Source organism: Balaenoptera ricei, chromosome 12 (assembly GCF_028023285.1).
Source record: "Balaenoptera ricei isolate mBalRic1 chromosome 12, mBalRic1.hap2, whole genome shotgun sequence".
Classification (NCBI taxonomy): Eukaryota; Metazoa; Chordata; class Mammalia; order Artiodactyla; family Balaenopteridae; genus Balaenoptera; species Balaenoptera ricei.
Genome location: NC_082650.1, coordinates 34590192 through 34604715, shown reverse-complemented (window position 1 = coordinate 34604715; position 14524 = coordinate 34590192). Strand labels below are relative to the sequence as shown.

General features: G+C 35.0%; 1 protein-coding gene across 4 annotated transcripts in view; it reads right to left on the bottom strand.

The window, feature by feature from the left end:
- PTPRK (protein tyrosine phosphatase receptor type K) overlaps positions 1-14524 on the bottom strand; it is a 553733-nt gene that overhangs the window by 419599 nt on the left and 119610 nt on the right. The gene's annotated exons all lie outside the window — the stretch shown is intronic.

Sequence of the window (14524 nt, the reverse complement as noted above, 5' to 3'; positions counted from 1 at the left end):
CATAATTTTGGCCAACTGGACAAGAAGAGAAATCTGTTGATGAGTACCTCAGAAAAGTTCTTTATGTTGATTAAAAAAATAAAAACAGACATAATGAAGAGACAACCTCTTTTTCTTCATGTTAATACCTAGAATAGCTGCAGATCTTATACCCATGAGGGGAGCTAGCCTGAGGTTAAAAGATGACCTTAAGAGTAGAGGAGCAGAGAGACAAAAGAACCTGGAATCTTGAGGACATCACTGAACCACTTAATTAGACAATCCTGGACCTCCTGTTATGTGAAAGCAGCTTTCCTTATTTGTGGTTTAAAGACATTTTGAGTTGGGCTTTCCATTATTTAGAGCTGGAGAAAGCATGAGAGATGTAACTTCTGCCATACTTCCAAGTCAGCCCTGAAGCTTTTTTTTCTGTATTCTCTAAAGAAGGATCTGTACTCCAATTTGTTTACATAGAGTTCAAAATTGAGATCTTTCTCCTATATTTCTACATACCTGGATTCCCAATCTTGAGTTTCCCAAGACATGAAACCTCTGGAAACTTACTTGACCTCTAGGAGCCTCAGTTCCCTCATCTATAGCAAGCGTTAATACATACCTGAAAGGGCTTTTATGAGAATTAAGTGAAATGTCATATAAAAATGCCTAGGAATGGATAGAATTGGTCAGAAAAGCATTTTTTAAAAAAATTATCTATTAAGTCTAACCTAGCTTGGATAAAAATCACACACTCAAAACATAATTTTTAAATAGCCAGATTTGCCATTCTACTTTTCTATTTAATTCACCAACTATTTCAGAACTGGGGAAGGGAGGGAGGTACAGAAATATATAATTGACTTCATGAAATTTGTGGAACTGTCCTATTTAATTTTATTCTCATAAACAACAAGAAGCAAGTCAGCATATCTTTTTATTGTCCCGAGGTGAAGATTTCATGATGCTGCTGGCGTTTATAAGTTGTCATGTGCTCTAAATATATAAAACATTCACTTTTGTTAAGAAATATTTCTCAATCAATAATTTCCTCTCTGAAGTAGGGGGAAGAGGTCTGTCAACATACCACCATACTCTCGACATATATAAGGTTGGACTGACAATCGTCCAAGATTTCCAAAGTCTCTTTTTATGTAATGATAAATATATATGCATAGCTCTATATTTTTCACAATATTAACTATATGAGAAAATTAACATCATATATTTTTAAATAATCTCTAATTTAATCACTTAGATTTCATTGCTTTTTTGCATAATTATTTCCCCTGTCATTCTTCTTGTGTTTGAAGACAAAGCTTTTAAGCTGAGAGTGTCTAAGAGAGTTCTTTAGCCATCATGAGGCAAGTTTATTTTTAGAGAGGAAAGTATAAGGTCGTAACTGTACTTTCAGTCACACTCCCCCCAAGGAAAAGTAATTTTGTTTCCTTGGGCCATGTATTGATTTTAAGGCATATGTTAAAGGTGACTGCATAGTCTTCGAGATTACTCTGTATTCTTACCCCCAATTCATTTAGGAGGTTGGAAGTTCTCTAGCACTGACACCAATATTAATCTCTTTTCTTCCTCTTTTTTTTTTTAAATACTGGCCTGTTTTCCTCCCCTGAGATATATCGGGACATATCTAACCTAGATACATTTCATACTTGAAATAACAGGAAAATATTCCTGTCTCAGCATGCCATTTCTGTCCACTGTAATTTAGACATTCTTCATGCTGCATTTATGTCCACAAGGGTAATAGTACTTACATTAAAAACTGGTCCTCATGAAGTAGCTCACCCTTCACGTAGTCCTTTACAGCCTTTCACTCTCTGACCCTGCACTGCCTCCAACTCCCACTGTTTTTAATAAGCAACTCAAATGTGGTAAATTGTCTTCTCTGTGCTGAAGGCAAAAGCACCAACAGACACATGATGACATGGTTTTGGAAGAGCACATGGAAATAAGCCCATAATTCTAGTCCTAAAATACCCCATTGCAAACAAAGTCTTAAGATTATTTTCAAACCCTAACCTTTAGTCTGAGTTCTTTAGTCCAAAAATTTTTCTTCTACCATACATGCTCTAATGAGACAGCAGGTAATATATGTGTTTCAAAAGGCTTGCTTAGACAGCCATGCAGCAAGTATTCATCAAATAACTAAAAATAACATACAGGTAAATCAAAAAAAGGACAAAGCATCTCACTAGGGGGTGAGAATGTCACAGAGGAAACCCTGAAGCTCGGCAGCAATTCCAAACAACTGGGGGTCTCAGATCTCATTTCATATGATGATTAAGACACAATTATTTAAAGCTGTTAAATTTTGTAAAGAAATAGTATTTTACATGAAGTAGTAGGAAATCATTGTGGATTAAGTCTAATATATAGCTCACTTTATACAGGATTTAGAGATCTAAGACCAAGCCAAGGAAATTTATCAGCTACACTACAACTATGAAGCAGGATGGCACTGTGGCAAGAGTAACTGTGATATTAGACAGACAGACCTAACTTGAAACTCTGCCCCTCGGTTGCTTTCACCTAGTTATTTACTCTATTTATGTCTAAAATGTCACTAATTTTGTAGGGTTCATGTGAGGATTAAAAATATATCTCATGCTCCTGGTACAGTAAAACCCAGTAAACTACCAGTAAGTCACAGGTAATGGTAGCAAGTACACTCATTTCAGAGATGCTTATCTGAAAGTGTTCAGTGTGCATCTAACCATTGTTTGCAAAATGTCTCTTGGAGCCTGACTTCTGTAAGTGTTTTTCAGAGAAGCCATCTTGATGGAGCTGGAAGGTAGAGAGGAAACGGGTAGAGGAGGTAGGTAGGGAGTACAAAGCAAGCAGGTTCTGGAACCAGTGGCTCCTTGTTATGAATTTTACATATTTGAGTGCTGAGAAGTATTGCTTTCAAAAAAAGAACTCTACCATTTTTTTTTAACCTGAAAATCAAATGATTTTGATGCATAACCTTCCAGCTTTAAACTTCTGACGTTTTCAGGCTCTGTCTCTTACCTTTTCCCTCTCTCTCCTTCTTGCCACCCTTCCGTTCTTCTCCCCACTACAACCCATCTCTCAAGTTCTCCTTCAGACAACAGCACAGGTTCATAACACACATTATCCTTGTTAGTATTCACAGACAATAATAACTAGATGACAAACAGAAAATAAACCAATATTTTGGCCTGATTTCCTCTATCCTGTGACATAAACAAAACTGGCAATAACACTGCAACTCAGTATCTCTTAACAAACACTATATGCACATAACTTCATTCTACAGTTCACTGCCATATTTTGACTCTGTTGGATTTGCTGTCAAAAAATTCTGTTAATTCAGTGTGTGAGAATTTAGCAATTATGACCTTGCAGAAACGCATGCCTTGAGAGGGCAGACAGCAGAAGCAAGAAGAACTACAATCTTGCAGCGTGGGGAACGAAAACCACATTTGCAGTGTGATAGACAAAATGAAAAGGCAGAGAACTATGTACCAAATGAAGGAACAAGATAAAACAACTAAATGAAGTGGAGGTAGGCAACCTTCCAGAAAAAGAATTCAAAATAATGATAGTGAAGATGATCCAGGACCTTGGGAAAAGAATGGAGGAAAAGGTCGAGAAGATGCAAGAAATGTTTAACAAAGACCCAGAAGACTTAAAGAACAAACACCTAGAAGAAGTAAAGAACAAAAAAACAGAGATGAACAATACAATAACGGAAATGAAAACTACACTAGAAGGAATCAATAGCAGAATAACTGAAGCAGAAGAAAGGATAAGTGACCTGGAAGACAGAATGGTGGAAATCACTGCCGTGGAACAGAATAAAGAAAAAAGAAATGAAGACAACCTCAACCTCTAGGACAACATTAAACACACCAACATTCACATTATAGGGGTCCCAGAAGGAGAAGAGAGAGAGAAAGGACCAGAGAAAATATGTGAAGAGATTATAGTCAAAAACTCCCCTAACAAGGGAAAAGAAATAGCCACCCAAGTCCAGGAAGCACAGAGACTCACAGGCAGGAAAAACCCAAGGAGAAACACCCGAGACACACAGTAATCAAACTGACAAAAATTAAAAACAAAGAAAAATTATTAAAAGCAGCAAGGGAAAAATGACAAATAACATACATGGGAACTCCCAGAAGGTTAACAGATGATTTCTTAGCAGAAACTCTACAAGCCATAAGGCAGTGGCATGATATATTTAAAGTGATGAAAGGGAAGAACCTACAACCAAGATTACTCTACCCGGCAAGGATCTCACTCAGATTTGATGGGAGAAATCAAAAGCTTTACAGACAAGCAAAAGCTAAGAGAATTCAGCACCAAACCAGCTCTACAACAAACGCTAAAGGAACTTCTCTAAGTGGGAAACACGAGAAGAAAAGGACCTACAAAAACAAACCCAAAACAATTAAGAAAATGGTCAGAGGAACATACATATTGATAATTATCTTAAATGTGAATGGATTAAATGCTTCAACCAAAAGACTCTGGCTCACTGAATGGATACGAAAACAAGACCCATATATATGCTGTCTATAAGAGACCCACTTCAGACCTAGGGACATATACAGACTGAAAGTGAGGGGATGGAAAAAGATATTCCACACAAATGGAAATCAAAAGAAAGCTGGAGTAGCAATACTCCTATCAGATAAAATAGACTTTAAAATAAAGAATGTTACAAGAGACAAGGAAGGACACTACATAATGATCAAGGGATCATTCCAAGAAGAAGATATAACAATTATAAATATATATGCACCCAACATAGGAGCACCTCAATACATAAGGCAACTGCTAACAACTATAAAAGGGGAAATGGACAGTAACACAATAATAGTGGGGGACTTTAACACCTCACTTACACCAATGGACAGATCATCCAGACAGAAAATTAATAAGGAAACACAAGCTTTAAATGACACAATAGACCAAATAGATTTAACTGATATTTATAGGACATTCCATCTGAAAACAGCAGATTGATTACACTTTCTTCTCAAATGCACATGGAACATTCCTGAGGATAGATCACATCTTGGGTCACAAATCAAACCTCAGTAAATTTAAGAAAACTGAAATCATATCAAGCATCTTTTCTGACCACAACGCTATGAGATTAGAAATCAATAACAGGGAAAAAAACGTAAAAAACACAAACACATGGAGGATAAACAATACGTTACTAAATAACCAAGAGATCACCAAGAGGATAACCAATAGGAAATCAAAAAATAGTAGAGACAAATGACAACAAAAACACGATGATCCAAAAACTATGGCATGCAGCAAAAGCAGTTCTAAGAGGGAAGTTTATAGTAATACAATCCTACCTCAAGGAACAAGAAAAATCTCAAATAAACAATCTAACCTTATACCTAAAGGAACTAGAGAAAGAAGAACAAACAAAACCCAACGTCAGTGTAGAAAAGAAATCATAAAGATCAGAGCAGAAGTAAATGAAATAGAAACAAAGAAAACAATAGCAAAGATCAATACAACTAAAAGCTGGTTCTTTGAGAAGATAAACAAAATTGATAAACCATTAGCCAGACTCATCAAGAAAAAGAGGGAGAGGACTCAAATCAATAAATTTAGAAATGAAAGAGTAGAAGTTACAACGGACACCGCAAATACAAAGCATCATAATAGACTACTACCAGCACCTCTATGTCAATAAAATGGACAACCTGGAAGAAATGGACAAATTCTTAGAAAGGTATAACCTTCCAAGACTGAACCAGGAAGAAATAGAAAATATGAACAGACCAATCACAAGGAATGAAATTGAAGCTGTGATTAAAAATCTTCCAACAAACAAAACCCCAGGACCACATGGCTTCACAGGTGAATTCTATCAAACATTTAGAGAAGAGCTAACACCCATCTTTCTCAAACTCTTCCAAAAAAACTGCAGAGGAAGGAACACTCCCAAATTCATTCTACAAGGCCAACATCACCCTGATTCCAAAACCAGACAAAGATACTACAAAAAAAGAAAACTACAGACCAAAATCACTGAGGAATATAGAAGCAAAAATCCTCAACAAAATACTAGCAAACAGTATCCCTCAACACATTAAAAGGAACATACACCATGATAAAGTGGGATTTATCCCAGGGATGCAAGGATTCTTCAATATGCACATATCAATCAATGTGATACACCATATTATCAACTGAAGAATAAAAACCATATGATCATCTCAATAGATGCAGAAAAAGCTTTTGACAAAATTCAACACCCATTTATGATAAAAAACTCTCCAGAAAGTGGGCATTGAGGGAATCTACCTCAACATAATAAAGGCCATATACGACAGATGCACAGCAAACATCATTCTCAAGGGTGAAAAACTGAAAGCATTTCCTCTAAGATCAGGAACAAGACAAGGATGTCCACTCTCACCACTATTATTCAACATAATTTTGGAAGTCCTAACCACACAATCAGAGAAGAAAAAGAAATAAAAGGAATACAAATTGGAAAAGAAGACCTAAAACTGTCACTGTTTGCAGATGACATGATACTATACATAGAGAATCCTAAAGATGCCCCCAGAAAACTACTAGAGATAATCAATCAATTTGGTAAAGTTGCAGGATACAAAATTAATGCACAGAAATCTCTTGCATTCCTATACACTAACAATGAAAGATCAGAAAGAGAAATTAAGGAAACAATCCTATTTACCATTGCAACAAAAAAGAATAAAATACCTAGTAATAAACCTATCTAAGGAGGTAAAAGACCTGTACTCAGAAAACTATAAGAAACTGATGAAAGAAATCAAAGATGATGCAAACAGATGGAGAGATATACCATGTTCTTGGATTGGAAGAATCAATATTGTGAAAATGACTATACTACTCCAAGCAATCTACAGATTCAATGCAATCCCTATCAAAGTACTAATGGCATTTTTTACAGAACTAGAATAAAAAATCTTAAAATTTGTATGGAGACACAAAAGACCCTGAATAGCCAAAGCAATCTTGAGGGGAAAAAACGGAGCTGGAGGAATCAGACTCCCTGACTTCAGACTATACTACAAAGTAACAGCAGTTAAGACAATATGGTACTGGCACAAAAACAGAAATACAGATCAATGGAACAGGATAGAAAGCCCAGAGATAAAACCCATGCACCTATGGTCAACTAATCTATGACAAAGGAGGCAAGCATATACAATGGAGAAGACAGTCTCTTCAATAAGTGGTGCTGAGAAAACTGGACAGCTATATGTAAAACAATGAAATTAGAACGCTCCCTAACACCATACACAAAAATAAACTCAAAATGGAATAAGACCTAAATGTAAGACCAGACACCATAAAACTCTCAGAGGAAAACATAGGAAGAACACTCTTTGACATACATCACAGCAAGATCTTTTCTGACCCACCTCCTAGAGTAATGGAAATAAAAACAAAAATAAACAAATAGGACCTAATGAAACTTAGAAGCTTTTGTACAGCAAAGGAAACCATAAACAAGACGCAAAGACAACCCTCAGAATGGGAGAAAATATTTGCAAACGAATCAATGGACAAAGGATTAATCTCCAAAATATATAAACAGCTCATGCAGCTCAACATTAAAAAAACAAACAACCCAATCCAAAAATGGGCAGAAGATCTAAAAAGACATTTCTCCAAAGAAGACATTCAGATGGCCAAGAGGCACATGAAAAGCTGCTCAACATCACTAATTATTAGAGAAATGCAAATCAAAACTACAATGAGGTATCCCCTCACACCAGTTAGAATGGGCATCATCAGAAAATCTACAAACAACAAATGCTGGAGAGGGTGTGGAGAAAAGGGAACCCTCTTGCACTGTTGGTGGGAATGTAAATTGATACAGCCACTATGGAGAACAGTATGGAGGTCCCTTAAAAAACTAAAAACAGAATTACCATATGACTCAGCAATCCCAGTACTGGGCATATACCCAGAGAAAACCATAATTCAAAAAGACACATGCACCCCAATGTTCACTACAGCACTCTTTACAATAGCCAGGTCATGGAAGCAACCTAAATGCCCATCGACAGATGAATGGGTACAGAATATGTGGTACATATACACAATGGAATATTACTCAGCCATAAAAAGGATGGAATTTGGGTCATTTGTAGAGATGTGGATGGACCTAGAGATTGTCATACAGAGTGAAGTAAGTCAGAAAGAGAAAAACAAATATCATATATTAAAACATATATGTGGAGTCTAGAAAAACGGTACAGATGAACGGTTTGCAAGGCAGATATAGAGACAAATATGTAGAGAACAAACGTATGGACACCAAGGGGGGAAAGCCGGGGGCGAGGATAATTGGGAGGTTGGGATTGACATATATGTATAAAATAACTAATAATAACCTGCTGTATAAAAAAATTAAATTAAATTAAAAATAAATAAAAATCAATTAAAAAAAAAAAGAAACCCATGCCTTATTATCAATTGTCTACAAGAGGGTAACGGAAATATTAGGCAAGGTGATCCACTCATTTTAATGAGTGACTAAGGTTCCCAGAGAGATAGACTATAGGTTAGAAATGGAAAAATGCCCTTGAAATTTCTTAGATATATTAAAATATGATACACTGGATACTAATATTTTTTAGTAAATTTTGCCTAAGTCTTGTCTTAGAAAACTAAGAGACTATTATCATTACATAGAAAAACTTAGCTGAAATTCTGTTAGTTATCAAATGTTATCATATAAATCAAATATTTTATTCAATTTTCACTATATAACACTCTCAGAAGAAAGCCAGGGCACAAAATCATGATACCTATGCATGCTCACTATTGAATACAAAACACATTTAGTTTCTCCAAATAGATATTGAAGAAAGCAAGCCTTATTTTAACAACCTGGCTAATAATTTATGTTTAAACTCTGGGATAAAAAAAAAAAAAGAAAAAAAGGATACACAGTTCTAAAAATAATATGTAAATATAAAGGCACATTTCATTTCTTATCGTTCTCAGTGTAATGCCATTTGCTCTCTAAATTTTAGTTTGAGGATTTGATAAGAGGGCAAAATTGAGATCTAGTAGGGCCTTAAACTATTGAATCACACCTCACTAAGCTTTACAGCAAAGGAGGAATGGTTTCTTACTTCAATCTTCAGATTAATTTAATGACAAAGGCCTTTTAGATACACAGATAGATACATAGATACATAGACAGAAAGAATGTCTATTCTATTCCATTTTACAGATGGAACTCTGTATAGTGTATTATTATCAGTGAAAAGTACAAAATTCAAGGTAGGATACAATGTAGCATAATTTTAAGCTGTCAAATGGGTACTCTAGAGACTCTAAAATTCAATTAGTCATTTTACAAAAACCTGTTAAAAAGAAAAAGCAGTTATAATTACACTTGAAGATAAATGTATTGAGATGTCAATCATGATCTCTATGCTCAGATCTAGGTCAGAACATGTAGTAAAATTATCCAATGAATTTGTTTCGTGATGTCACAAGTATAAAGGAACATCTGACAAACAAGGTCATGAACACAGATATATTTGAGACAGAAGAACAATTTCCAGTTCCCTGCAACATTTCTCATTCTCTATGGATTTGATTTTTATAGACTAGACTTTTGAGGAGTAGAAGATTGGGATTAATTTGACTAGCAAAAGACAAAAGAAAGAGTGAGATCCTAAAAGGGAGCTCCTTCTTTAGTATTAATAATATTTAAAATTATATCCAAAATAAATAGGTGAAATCATTTATAAAGGCAAAGCTAAATATTAGTAAGTATGTGAAGATCTTCTAACTACATTAAAATCTGAGCTGAATATAATATTGGGAAATGAAGTATTTTTTCTTATTCAATTAATTTTTTAGCAAGAGAAAGACCTTTTTTGTTTAACCCTTGACCAACATATTTAAACCACATGATATAAGTTGACAATTTTCCTAAGTAAAATGAAATAGTGCCTTGGGAAATCAAAGATGAAAAATATGATTCATGTTTATAAGGACATTATAGTTTAGTGGAGAGAAGGAGGTATTTTAAAAAGTACTATCATAGCAATTGAAATACGTACCAAGTACAGTGGGGAGCATATCTGAATGTGAGGATAGAAGAAATATTATATAAAAGCTCCATGCCAACCAGGAAAATCTTCCCAAAGCAGATGGAACTTAAGTAGACATAGTAAGAATGGATAGGAATTTGGTGAGTGGTAAGCGAACAGAGAATTGTCTCAACAGTGGGAAGAGAACATACAAAGGCTCAGAGATGTCAAAGAGCATATTATCTTTGAATGTGGGGGAGGGGGTCCAGGTTGGTGAGAAAAAAGGAGTTTGAGCCCATCTGAGGTATCCTATTATATACCTTTCATTCTAATCTATAACATTTTTTAATTCTTAGTCTAGTTTCCCCAAAGTATCCTTGCGAGTGTTGGTTTTATTTACTGTTTTTTGTCATTTTCTATTAACATATAAGATACATAGAGGAAAGTACACAGCTCATAACTGTAGAGCTCAATGATTTTCAGTTTGAGTATACCTGTGAAAATACCATCCAGTTAAAGAAAGACTGTATTACCAGCATCCAGAAGCCCCCTTCATGCCACCTTCCAAGCACTAACCATCCCCAACCCCTGCCAGCCCTTCCTGGAGGTAAATAATACCCTGACTTTTATCATCAATTTGTTTTGCCTGGTTTTGAAATTTACATAAATGAAATACAGTACATTATCCTTTTGTGTTTCTTTCCCTCAAGATTGTGTGTGTGAAATTCATCCATATCATATACGGCAACAGTTTGTTCCTTTACATTGCAGTGTAATATTCCATTATGTGACTAATCACCATTTATTTATTCATTGCACTGTTGACAGACATTTGGATTGTTTTCAGTTTGGGACTATTTTGGATACTGATGCTGTAAATACTCTTGTACATGTCATTTGGAAAACATGTGTACTCAGTTCTGCTGGGCATATACCCCAAAATGGATCTGTTGGGTCATTAGGCTGTACAAAATGGCTGTACAGATTTATACCTGACCATAGTACAGTATATGAAGAGTTTCACTTTCTCCGTACTCTCACCAACACTTGAAATTTTGATTTTCATCTTTCTGCTCAGTGTGTAGAAGTTTCTCATTGTGGTTTTAATTTGTATTCCTTTGATGACTGAGTTGAGCAGGTGCTCATATTTTCATATGATTTTTGGCCATTAGGATATACTCATTCTTTTGCATGCTATTTTAAGCGTACTTAGCTGGCCTTTCAGCCACCATCATTGTCACCTGACAAAGGCAGTTTTGCTGAAGAACACTTTAAGCAATTATTGACAGCATTACGTCTTCAAATGAGAAGAAATAATTTCCTTCTTTTCTACCCATCTTCATTCTTTTCTTATTCTTTTCTCTCTCTTTATTTTTTTAATTAAGTTATTTATTTTTGGCTGCGTTGGGTCTTCATTGTTGTGCGTGGGCTTCCTCTAGCTGCAGAGAGCAGGGGCTACTCTTCCTTGCGGTGTGCGGGCTTCTCATTGCGGTGGCTTCTCTTGTTGTGGAGCACGGGCTGTAGGCGCACGGGCTTCAGTAGTTGTGACTTGCAGGCTCTAGAGCACAGTCTCAGTAGTTGTGGCACGTAGGCTTAGTTGCTCCACGGTATGTGGGACATTCCCGGACCAGGGCTCAAACCCGTGTCCCCTGCATTGGCAGGCGGATTCTTAACCACTGTGCCACCAGGGAAGACCAATTCTTTTCTTATTCTAATCTATTTATTCACCCTCTCTTTCATCTTCCCGTCTACCTTTTCATTCCAAAAAGATCAATAAACAGAAGTCAATTAACAATGTCCAAGTATTGTAAAGAGAGTTCAATTAACAAGTTTGCATCACAGGCCCAGCCTTCTTACTTTCGAGTTGCTAAATGTTTGAGTTCTCTTTTTTAAATAATTGAAAAAAGTAAGCATTAACATTTACTATTTACTTTAAAATAAAATTATCATTCATAAAATTTTAATAAGATAAATCTAAATGTCTTCTTTTTCCCAATTTATGAATAGATAATGTTCAGTGAGCATTTTAAAGGAATATCAGAAGGAAAATGAAAAAAACAGTATAGATTGTAAAAAGAGAACAGTGAAAGAAGAATATATACACGGATGCTTTCTTTCACCTTATCTGAAAACCAAACACAAATTATATTTGGCAAAAATAAAGTGGCTGTGACCTTTTTCCCTCCTCTGCATGATTAATTAATTAATGTCCTATTAATTGGAAGATGTGGCTGAATTTCTAACACTTTCATTTTCTGTGCACATCATCCCGTACTGTAACCACCGATTAAGCTGTTCATCAATGGTGAACCAGCAAGGTCACCTGAGCAGTATCTCTTCAGCTATTCATTACCCATCTTCAATAGTAATTAACAATGGTAACATTTCCATAAATCAACATCTTTCTGATTGTTCTCTGATGATAAACAGTCAAAATATGTGCATCCCAGCCTACCCTTTTTACTTTTATATAAAAAATTCAGTCTAAATATACCACAGAGAAAACTCAGGTGAAATATTACAGGAGTTTCTTTAATTAAAATGTACCAGAGAAATATGGTTATGTACCTCTGAAAGAAAAATACAAACCTACTTACACAACTAAATGCGTCTAAAACAAACAACCCAATCAAAAAATGGGCAGAAGACTTAAGTAAACATTTCTCCAAAGAAGACATTCAGATGGCCAGTAGGCACATGAAAAGATGCTCAACACCACTAATTATCAGAGAAATGTAAATCAAAACTACAATGAGGTATCACGTCACACCAGTCAGAATGGCCATCATTAAAAAAGTCCACAAACAATAAACGCTGGAGAGGATGTGGAGAAAAGGGAACCCTCCTACACTGTTGGCATGAATGTAAATTGGTACAGCCACTATGGAGAGCAGCATGGAGGTTCCTTATAAAACTGAAAACAGAATTACCATATGATCCAGCAATCCCACTCCTGGGCATATATCTGGAGAAAACCATACTTCAAAAAGATAATGCATCCCAATGTTCATAGCAGCACTATTTACAATAGCCAAGACATGGAAGCAACCTAATTGTCCATTGACAGATGAATGGATAAAGAAGATGTGGTATATATGTGTATATATATACACATACACACACACAATGGAATACTACTCAGCCATAAAAAATAATGAAATAATGCCATTTGCAGCAACATGGATGGACCCAGAGATTGTCATACCAAGTGAAGTAAGTCAGACAGAAGAAGACAAATATCATGATATACTTATATGTGGAATCTAAAAAAAAATGATACAAATGAACTTATTTATAAAACAGAAACAGACTCACAGACTTAGAAAACAAATCTATGGATACCAAAGCGGAAAGTCGGGGGGGGCGGGGGGAGATAAGTGACAATTTAGAATAAAAAGTAGATTTAATTCACCCTACTCTCAAAACGCACATCACAGTGTGGACCAATAAGAAAAATTAGTTATAAAGTGTTTATAATCATGATTAAAATACTGAAAATATATTTTAAAACTTAAGTTATTAATAATAGGCAATCATCCCATCAATTATGTATGATATTATACTATAATAAAGTAATTACATATTATTAAATAGTAACTAATGTATTACATTATTAAATATAATTATATTGCATATTATATATGGGATCATACATAATTATATTCCATGCTTGTTTATTTCTAAATTTTAGAAAAATAATTCATTATCTTTAGTATTTTAAAATTCCTGTCTGCATTTTCAATTTCTCAATTTAATAAGTGATTGGTAAACATATATGCACAGAGCTTGGAATTAATTCAAAATTAATATGCAGAATTGAAGGCACAAACATTAGTCTGCTACTGTATAAAATGGTATGTATATGTTAATATCCTATGTCAGTTAAGAGAAAACACAGTTCAAACTGGCTTAAACAATAAGAAGATGTACTATTTCACAAAACCAAAATTCAAAGGATGTAACAAGGTCAAGGTAAAGAAAGTAGGGCTCAGCCCTATTTTTCTACAATCCACTCATAAAAGATCTCTCCATTTGACAGTTTGGTCTCCAGGCTGCCTCTCCTCAGAGCCACTGGTATGCTCATGGCCAGTGGAATGAGATAAGCTCTCTCCCTACCATGAAATAAAAATGTTTCCCTTCAGTCTGCTTAGATCAAATCTTGTGATTTAATAGAATAGGTAGTAAGTGAGCTGAACTCATTTTTAGACTATTTTGTTTGTTCTTCATTTTATTTATTTTTTTATTTCTTGGTTTCATTTCCATTTTGCTTTTTATTGAACAGGGGGAAAAAAACTAATGTTTCTATTTTTCCAGAGTTAGAGATAATGAAGATACAGTGAACATTCTTGAGGAAAATAGGATTATATAAAGTTATTGAGGGAAAGGCAAAGAAACCATCGAGGGTCTTTGATGGGGTCAATCAGTTTTACCACACTAGTTTATTATAATAATTAAATTACTGTACTATACCTAACATAAGAAAA